The following is a 10940-nucleotide window of genomic DNA, read 5'->3' on the forward strand; positions in this document are numbered from 1 at the left end:
CAAATTTACCACATCTAGGGAATTTTTATTTCTTATAATAAGATTTTTATGGGTATCTGAATCAATAATTTTGCTGAAAAATAACTAAAACTTCTGGATTGATTTTCTTTTATTAAAGGAAATATCAATAATCAACTAATAAGATAACTGCCAGGACTGAGAAGCAGCAGAAATTTTAAATGATTTGCAGAGTACCAAAGCTTTCTTTCACACCTAGGTACTTTGCCCAGTAGAATAGCTGTGAGGTTCAATTTTCATGGTTTATTCAGTGCATGGAAAAGCTGAAAAAGAAAAAACCATGCTGCCCCAAGATGAGAAATCCAATAGACAATCCTCTCTCTGAAACCTGGAACTACAAAGGGACTGCACCATCTGTTTATACACCGTTTTCTAGCAGCCAGACATCAATGCAGGGTGGGAGAAATAAAAATCGCTCTTCAAAATCTGCAACAACAAATCAGCCCTTCCATGATTTTCAGCCTGAATACACATAGTACCTGCATAGTCCTATTCTGCCAATGGGAATTTCATTTAGGGTAACTGTAGACTTGTAATGCCTCAGTCATCCAAAAGAAGCAAAAAGGATTAATGTCAAAAAAGTATCCAGTCAAAGTGACGAGAGGAGAAAACAGAGAGAATAGGGCAGAAGTAGGTGACATCTGAAGGAATAATTTCAGAACTTATGAAGGATTCTGATTCCAAAAAGTCCAGTGAATTCTAAGCAGAATAAATAAAGATAAATCTACACTTAATCACATCAGATTAAGTATACCCGAGATAGATCCCAGAGACAGAGAGAGATGACAGATTATCTTAAAAGGAGAGACAACTGATTTTACAACTGAGTTTTCAGTTGCAAAAACAGAAGCCAAGAGACAAAGGAATGATACTCATAATGTGCTGATAAAAACATACAATGTCCAAAACTGAACTCCTGATATTGCTCCCCCTATATACTTTTTTTTTTTCATTTTTTCTTTGTTTCAGCAAATGGGATCTCAACTTCCTAGTTGTTTAGGCCTAAGAACTTGAAGTCAGCTTTGACTCCTTTCTGTCTCTCACTTCCCAAATCAACTCCTCACAAATCTTAGAAACTACATTTTCAAAATAAATTTAGTTTGTAACTATTGGGTTATTGTAGAAGTCACAGAACCTTTTTCTATGTTTTTCTATGAAAAAAGGCATCATGACTTTTCTGATGATCCAGTATTTCTCCCAACCACATTTACCACCTTGCTCTAAGTCGTCTGCGCCAATAGACTGGGGACTATTAGTGCAATTGTCTCCTGACTGGTGACCCAGCCTCGGCCCTTACTCACCCATAACTATTCTCAACACAGAGTTGTAGTGCTTCCACAAAATACTCAGATTATGATGTGTCTTGGTACAAAACTCTTTTCCCTCAAAGCAAAGGCCAGCTTCCTCCTAATTACTTAAACGTTCTCTATGATCTATTTTCCTGTTGACATTATGACCTCACGCCCTACTCCTGCTACACTGGGTTGTTGTCATTTCTCAACTGTCCAGGCATGTCTCCAAGTCATCCTATGTAGTTGTGTTACCTCTTCTTGTAAAGTTCTTTCCTTTATACCTACAAACCTCTCTCCTTCACTTCCTTCCAGCCTCAAGGCTTTGCTCAAATATTATGTTCTCACTGGAGAGTTTTCTAACCATTCAACTTCTCCTCAACTATCCCCTTTGAGTAATAACAACCTACATCTCATGGAATTTGCATGCGGATTTCTTTTAAGTTGCTTTTCTCCACCACCACTTTCTCCACTACCCTGAAACCAAAAGGGGAAGCTCCATCAATAGTCCATTGTATTCACTGCTGTATCTTTAACACTCAGAATAGTAACTAGTATATGGATAGTGCTCAATGAATGTTTTTGTTTGTATAAGAAAGTTAATCACTCTCATTTGTCTTTTTCTGTTTCCTCATTTATAGAATCCTGGACCCAAACCTCAGGTGTGTGTTTTAATAAAGTTTTAGACAAACATGCCCATATAACAGCAATCCAGATAAAAACAGAGCAGTTCCCTACTCTAGAAGGTTCTCCTAGGGTATTTTTGTAGTCAGAACAGCCTCCCCACACCTCAGAGATATTCCGATCTCTCTCATCATAGAGTAGTCTTGCCCGTTCTGGAGACTGATATAAATGCCATAGATATAGACAGATATAGATATAGATGATAGATATAGATATAGATATAGATATAGATATAGATATAGATATGAATATATATCAGTATGTACTTCATGTGTTTTAGTCAATATAATTTTAAAGTTTTTAATTAATTGACAAATAGTGATTGTACATATTTATAGGGTATGATGTCACTTTTTTCAGTACATGAACGCTTATTTTTTTTCTTTTATTTAATTGACATAAATTCACATACCATACACTTCATCCTTTAATGTGTACAATGCATTAGGTTTTGTGTGTTCATTAAGTTGTACAATCATCACCACCATTTAGTCCCAGACTATTTTTACCTCCTCAAAGAGAAACCATGTTATCTATTCGCAGTTGCTACCCGTTTGCTTCCCCAGCCTCTAGCAAACACTATATCTCTCTGGATTTTCCTTTTCTGGACATTTCATATAAATTTAATGGTTCAACATGTGCCTAATTTCTTTCACTTAGCATAATGTTTTCAAGTTTGGTGCATGTTGTAACATGTATCAGTACTTCACCACTTTAGTAGCTGAATTGAATTCATTGTATGGATAGATCACATTTGTTTAAACATCCATCCATGGACATTTTTATTTTTCCATTTTATCTACTATGAAAAATGGTGTTATGAACATTGTGTACAAGTTATTATGTGGCTATGTATGTTAATTTCTCTCAGGTATATACTTACAATGGGAATTATTGGGTTTTACAGTAATTCTATATTTAACATTTTGAAGGACCAACAAACAGTTTTCCAAAGTAACTGCACCATTTCACATTCCCACCAGCAACATGTGAGGATTCCAATTTCTCCATATTCTTATAAACATTTGTTATGTCAATCTTTTTGATTACTATCTTCTTTGTGGATGTGAAGTGGCATCTCATTGTTATTTTGATTTTCATTTCCCTAGTGACTAATGATGTTAAGCATTATTTTATGTGCTTATTGGATATTTTTATATCTTCTTTGGAGAAAAGTCTAATCAAACTCTTTGCCCATTTTAGAAACTACAGTATTTGTCTTTTTATTGATGAGCTATAAGAGATTTTTTTATGCATTATGGATAATAGACCCTTATCTGATTATGATTTGTTAATATTTCCTCCCATTCTGTAGATCATCTTTTTATTTTCTTGATAGCTTCTCTTGACCAACAAATTCTTAGGTTTAATGAAGTCATACCTACTTATTTTTATTTTGTTACTTGTGCCTTTGATGTCATAACTTAGAAACCACTATCTGATCCATGGTCATGATGATTTACATCTATGTTTTGTTTTGAATTTTATAGTTTTAACACTTAAATTTAGGTCCTTGACATAGTTTTAGCTAATTTTCATTATCTGGCATAAGGTAAGGGTCCAACTTAATAATTATGATTAAAGCTGCTATGATATCTCTAGACAAGTCTTTTTGTAGACATAGGCACTAATTAATTTTTCTTGCTATGTATCTAAGAATGAAATTGCTGGATTATGTTAAATGTATGCTTAATTTTAGTAGAAACTGCCAAACTATTTTCCAAACTTGTATAATTTGACTCCCTTGCCAGCAATTTTTAGAGTTTAAGATGTTCCATATCCTCACTAACATTAAGTATTGTCATTTTGTTTTCATTTTAATTATTCTAGAGATTGGTGTTTCTCTCTGATTTTAATTGGCATTTCCCTGATGATTAATAATGTTGAGTACCTTTTCACATGCTTAAAGGGCATTTTGGTAACTTCTTTTGTCAGTACCTATTTTTGATTCAGTCTTTTCAGTTTTGATTTGTAGAAATGCTTTATTCTGTGTACGAGTTCTTTGTCATATAAATGCATTATGAACATTTTCTCCCAATCTAAAGAGGATTTCTCATGTCTTTAATGGTGTGTTTATTGAGCTGAAGTTTATTTTAATTTGTTTAAGTCCACTTTTCCTTTGTAATAAATGCTTTCTGTGTACTGTTCAATAAATATTTCCCCACTTTAAGGTCGTAAAAGTATTTTTCTATACATCCTTCTAAATGTGTACAGACTGCTTTCCCATCTAGGGGTTTACGATACATCTCTAATTGATTATTGTGTGTGGCACTCCACATTTAATTTATTTCCATGGAAGTTGTCAATTATTTCTACATCATGTATTGAAAAAGAAAAAAATAATAAAACCTGTCCTTTTCCTACTTAATTGCACTGGAGCTTTGGTCCAAAATTAATTGATTACATAATTGTGGTTCTAGTTCCAGGCTCTCCTCAGTTCTACTGATCTCTTTGTGTAGCCTTATGCCAATACTACAACTTTGAGAACTGTAACCTTACAGTAAGTATTAATTCTAGCAGTATAAGTACTCCAACTGTGTTATTAGTTGTTCTAATTTTTTTTCCATTTTGATAGAAATTTTTTTTATCAACCTACCAAATTCTATAAAATCAAAGCAAAACAAAAACCTTGTTGGGTTTTGTTGTGATTTCTTTTAAACTATAGATACACCTAAAAATTGTTGACATCTCAGGCTGGCTTCATGCCATAGCTGTAAGGCACTGTAATGTATTCAGGAGAAGCCAGATCCCACATGACAACTACAGTTCAAATCTCTGGCCTGGTCAGCCAGATACACATGAGGAATATGGGTAAATGTCCAAGATCTGACAGCCTGAAGGAGTGAAGGAAATCACAGCATGATCAGACTGTGGAGGGTACACACATCTCTCTCTCTCACACTCATTTATATGAATGCACTCTAACATGAATAATGAAAAAGGAAGACAAAAAATTGACACCTTACCAATTTGTTATCCATAAATATGATATATCTTTCCATTTAATTAAGACATTTTTCATTTTTCTCAATTATGTGGTAGCTTGCACTTTTTATTATCAAAGTTTTATATTTCTAGATTAATGTATTCTTATGTATTTGATTTTTTTTTGAGAGATTTTCATTGTAGGGTGCGTGCACTTGCCAGACAGACAGAGAGAGACATAGAGACAGAAAGCGAGAAATCAGCCCCCAGGGGGGATGGTCATGCCACAATCCCTTCTCCTCCATTCTCCTCTCGGGATCTTGGGCACGCACGCACACGCGCCCGGCGTGAGTTTTAAGCCACCGGGTCCGGGACACGAACCGCGGTCGACTATGTGGGAGTCCAACGACATAACCATTACGCTAACTGCTGGTTCCCAAAGTATTCTTACGTATTTGATTTTTAAAAAGCTCATGGAGACCAGCTGGTGGTACAATAGTTAAGGTGACTGAGTTCCACCTGGCTGACTGCATGTTTCAAACCCCAGACCCAGAGGCTTGTAAGACATGCTGGGCATGTGTACATGTGTGCCCAAAATCCCTCAAGAAAAATGGAGGAGAAGGAATTGTGGTATGGCCATTTCTCTTTGGGGGATACTATTTCATTTTTTTTTTCTCTCTCTCTCTGTCTCTCTGGCTTGTACACATGCCCAATAGCAAACAAAACCACTCATGTAAGTGGTAATTTTTATACTTATTTTTACTGTGTTTATTTATTTAAATAATTAATATAAAATATGATTAATTATTTTTTACTAATCTTCTATGGAGTATCAACCCTCAGGGATTCAAACAGTACTTTACCATGTGGGATTCAGATCCCTTAACCACTAGGCTTTGGAGTTAGCCCATCTGCAGTTTTATAATGGAGGTATTATTTGCTTTTTCTCAGGGATTCCATGAAAATTCAATAAATTAGCACACATGAATCACCTTGACCCCATGTCAGGCGAAGACAGTTGCTATTTGTTCCTTCAGTCCTGTTGTTTGGGATATATCACACTAAAAATTTTTCTTAAAAAGACAGGGGAGAGACAGAGAGACAGAAAGCGAGAAATCACCCCACAGTTGGATGGCCACGCCACAATCCCTTCTCCTCCGTTCTCCTCTTGGGATCTTGGGCACACACACACACACGCATCTGTCGTGAGTTTAAGCCACCAGATCTGGGACTCAAACCACGGTCGACTACATGACAGTCCAGCAACATAGCCATTATGCCAACTGCTAGTCCTTCTTTTTTAATATATTTTTTGAGAGGCTTTTGCTTCAGGGCATGTGTGCATGCCAGAAAGACAGAGAGGGACAGAGACAAAAAGAAAGAAATCACCCTCTAGGGGGATGACCATGCCACAATCCCTTCTCCTCCATTCTCCTCTCAGGATACTGGGCACGCATGCACACACGCTTGGCGAGTTTAAGCCACTGGGTCTGGGACTCAAACCACAGTCAGCTACATGGGAGTCCAGCGACATAGCCATTGCATCAACTGCTGGTCCCACGCTTCTGCTTTTGTTAGGTCCTGATGCTTTATTCCATTGCAAAACATCCCTTTCTCATTTATTCTAGCAGCTCTTTCAGATCTTCTCCATTCTTTTCAAGGCCTCAAGGACATCTCACTCCAATAACTATCAATAGAAGACATGGGAAAATAAAAGCTATTAACTAGACTCCCTAGACACCTTCAATCTTATTATTTTTCTGGCTCTTCATTACTTCTTGTTTATTTGCCTTCTCATTTCAAGGATACTCTCCCCACCTTCTTTCTAAGAAAAACCCTTCTGTTGGATCCTTTACTTAATGCTCTTCTATTTCATTCCAACTTTACAAAAGAAAAAGAAAAAAAGAAAAGCTTTACTTGATTATTTACTTCACACCCTGATTTCTCATCTGCACAGGTCTATTCCCCTGGTTTGCAGGTGGGGTGATCCTTGCCTCTCTTCTCACTCTGCGCTATGTCTTTAGAATTCTCTTGAATTCTACTCACTCTCCTTTGCTAATGACTCTCAAGTTCTCAGTCCTGGCTCTGATTCATGCATGAGTTCAAAGTAAGGGTTTCCTACTGCTTCCTGCTTGGCATTTTCACTGGGATTTTCCACCTATAATTCAAACTCCTTGACAACCATGCCAATAAAATATGGTAATTTTCCATACATTCACTCTCATTTGGGCCTGACCCTGAGAAATGTTAGACCCTCTGTGCTGGACTAGTGGGGGAAAAAAATCAGAAATTGGAACTAGCAGGCCTGGAAGTGTAATAATAAGCTCTAGTGTCAAGCTTATTTAAATGTAAAAGGCAAAATCAGCACTGGTGGCATATACAACAGACACTAATGTAGTGGGAGCAGGAGTTGGGAGGCTAGAACAGTGAAAGTTAGGCAGGTAGTAGTGTGCTACTCCTGAGTCATCTGTCTGTTTGGAAATACATTTCTGCTTAAAAGCTGGGAATACAAAAGCAGGCAAACAGAACTGGAAAATGCTTGTCAGGACCCCAGGGTCAAGCTCAGTTAAAGGGGTGGAACTCAAGGTAGTTTCCTTCCCTTGATAGAAATCAGTACAAGTTGATAGAATTCAGTACAAGGTGAGAGCTGAATCATCATAGAACAAGTACAGATGGTATGAGAGAAGGTTTCCTTGGATGCCAGTTTTACAAATCCCAGATCACTTGAGGCAAACTTATTGTTTCAACAGGTCTTTATTGATAACTGACTATGTGCATAGCCATAGTAAGCTGGGGATTGGAAATACCATTGGGAATAAAAAGAAAGTCATACCACACAGTCTAATTAACCATCAACAGTCTGGGGGAAAGCTATAAAGCTAGCCCTGAGCCACAGCAATAATGTACTGCTCAAGAGAAGCCGGGTCACACATGATCACTATAGTTTAAATCTCTGGCCCAGATGGTCTGAAATATGTCAGGCATGCACATGAATGTCCAATATCCAATTGGCTGGAGGACTGGAGGAAGGGGTTCATGGCATGACCAAACCCTATGGGGGCAGTACTTATCTCTCTCTCTCTCTCACTCTCATGTGCACATCCGTACAGTCTATCACAAATGAAGAAAAAAGCAAAGAACCAATTACAGTCAGAGGATGAGATAAAATGCCAAGATGAGAAGTGCAGTGGACTGTGGAAATACCTATCCCTAAGTTATAAAACTAGGACATGTGTGGCAAACATGTTTCATGCTGTCTCATAGTTCAGAATCCTTGAGCTTTTATTAAATCTATGATAAATGTCCAGTTTTATATATCACCTCCCCAAGGTAGAACTCACAAAACTTGCCTCCCAGAGTCTTACGCAGTTGGGCACAGGTATGTTCCCTAAACTGCACCAATCAGACTCACATATAAGAGGTTAAAATAGAACTGAGAGAGCTGTATACAAAGGACCCTCCAGGGGCAATTTGACCTTTGAGGCATCTAGTTTCTGTGGCTCACTGGTTGGAAAACCAGGTTCCTGGCTCAGGCTTTGCATTGATGCTGGTGACAGGAGCAGCTCCAGTCAAGTCAGGTCCCTGGCTGTGGTCCATGTCCAGCACCCAAGGTGGGGAGACATCAGAGGGAACAGTTTTCTCACTGGGGAGCCCTGCAAGATGACATGAGACACCCTGTCTGGAAATAAGCTTTGAGTTTGATTAGTCAGCATTTTCCAAACTTTTATGACTCAGGTACTATTGTCCTCCGATTAAGGTCAGGTTTGGTTCCTACCACTTGTAGCTAGAAAACTCCAACAAATATAGAAAACTTCCCAGAAGAAATAATATACAAATTTACTTGTGTAAAAAGGGGTGGGGTTTAGCTAGGGAAAAGGGGAAAGGGAAAGTGGATCAACGAGAATAATATGGTTTACTCAGAGTCCCTTTGATTATGTATTTAAGTACTAAAAATTTTATATGGCCAGGGAGATGGTGAATGATGAAAAAAAAGATTTAAAAAAGTAAGCAGAGACCTGGACCTGGCCATGTAGAATCTGACAGACCAGATTAGGAAAGTCTTTAACGACAAAACTGAAACAGCATGGGTTAAGAACTTAATGCGAAGAACAAAGAGTCTGGGACAGGCTCAGGTGGATTTCATTATTCTCCTAGTCTATTTACTGACTCCAGGAATGATGTGCCCCCAAAACTCTTTAACCAAAAATAAGTTATTATCTTCATTTCTCAAGAAGCCTTGAAAAAGAGACCATCTAGGGGAAGGTGTCATGAAATGATTTCCACCATGGACTAGAAAACTACCAATGAGAAGCTCATCCAAAAGAGACGTCCCGCAAATGAACTTTACACTCAGCAGAGAAATGTAATGAAAACTTTTCATTATGTTAATTTTCTCAATTTCTCCATCTCAATTCCCATTCTTGGTGGGCCCAATAATGAAGTACTGTTGGAAGGCCTGGGTTCAGATCCCAGGTTGTCCCTAACACACCAGGCATACCCAGTATGCCCATGATCCTGGCTGGCTAGGAGGCTGAGGGGAGAATCACAGTATGCCAAGACCCTGTCAGAAGTATCTCTATTTCTCTCTCTTTATCTCTTTCTCTTACAATAAAAATCTCAAAACCTTTTTCTCCATCTCGATGCTTTTTCCCAGGGAATCCAGTTCATATTCTGTACACTACACCTGAAGACCCACTTATTCCAGACATAGTGGGCCAGAACAGCACCAACTACCTGTGTCACTTTGTGAGGGAAATATGAAAGATTGTTACAAATTTGGCAACACTAGTCTCAATAGACCAATTACCTCTTGGTACTTGAAGACCTTAGAGCAGCATGTTCCCAGGATATTAATAGGTATTGTTAGAAAATGGTCCTAAGATCAAATGAGATCAAGAAATATTTATTGAAACAGAGCTTGTGTGCTGAGAGACTTTTCTGAATGTTTAATGTCCTCCCAAATCCCCAAGATGGAGTGAAAGTATGTAGCATGTTCCAAATGTATTTGATGACTACCTTGAGAGTTTGTGTCAGCTTAGGTGACCTCACTCAGGACATCCTTTCTCCTTGATATGGCCCATGAGTCATATAAAGCTGAGTCTCAGGTCAGTATTTCCCTGAAAAAGAAACTAAACAACAAAAACATAATTCAGAACATGTCACTTGTCGTCATGTCCCTGAGATGTTGTTTTCTTCTTTATGAGAAAGACCTAATTCCCTATATCTATCATAATACTTTAGGTATTCACTGGGGCTTTTTACTTCCTTTGTTTTTATTGCTTATTTTTTTCTTGTGGTGTTAGTATCTCTCTGCCTTGTGGAGAAAGTTCCTTCATTAAGTTCACCTGAGAAAATCTATACTTCCCAGGATCCCATCAGATTTTCTAACTGTGGGTCTGACACGTTTTCCAATTAATTAATTACGCATGAATACAAACCAAGCCAGGACCTTGAGAAGCATAGGAAAAGTTCCTTAATGAGGTCATCTGTTTTAAAAGGCAGATGCTATGAATCAAAAATACAAATGCTTGGGGACAAAATATCAATTATAAATCAGGAGGGTCAGACAATGACAAGAGAAATCCCAGGCCCTCAATATGCTGTGAACCTGAAGCTTGAATGTAGAATCTATTTCCTGATGTTGGCTATCACTGCATAAGGAAATGAATCAACTTCACCTGGCCACTTGAGACTATCAGACACCAAACAAACAGAAGGCATTGCAGAGCCTTCTACATTAACCCATACCAGTGGGTCTCGAATTTTAACTGGCGTCATAATCATCCAAAGGCTTGTTGAAACTCAGGTAGTTGGGCGCTGCCCCAGGAGTTCAGACTCAGTAGCCCAGCATTTCAACCAAGTCGCAATGTTGATAGTGCTGTTCCAAGGTCTACACTTTGAGAATCAGGCTGAGACAATAGCAGACAAGATCCCACGGGCCAATCTAATAGTGATGAGGTATTTTTTCTTTCTTTTTGTAAAGCACATGAAATTTTTTTTTTTTTTTTTGGAGAGGTTTTCGCT

This window comes from Tupaia chinensis, unplaced genomic scaffold (assembly GCF_000334495.1).
Source record: "Tupaia chinensis unplaced genomic scaffold, TupChi_1.0 Scaffold000054_1, whole genome shotgun sequence".
Classification (NCBI taxonomy): Eukaryota; Metazoa; Chordata; class Mammalia; order Scandentia; family Tupaiidae; genus Tupaia; species Tupaia belangeri.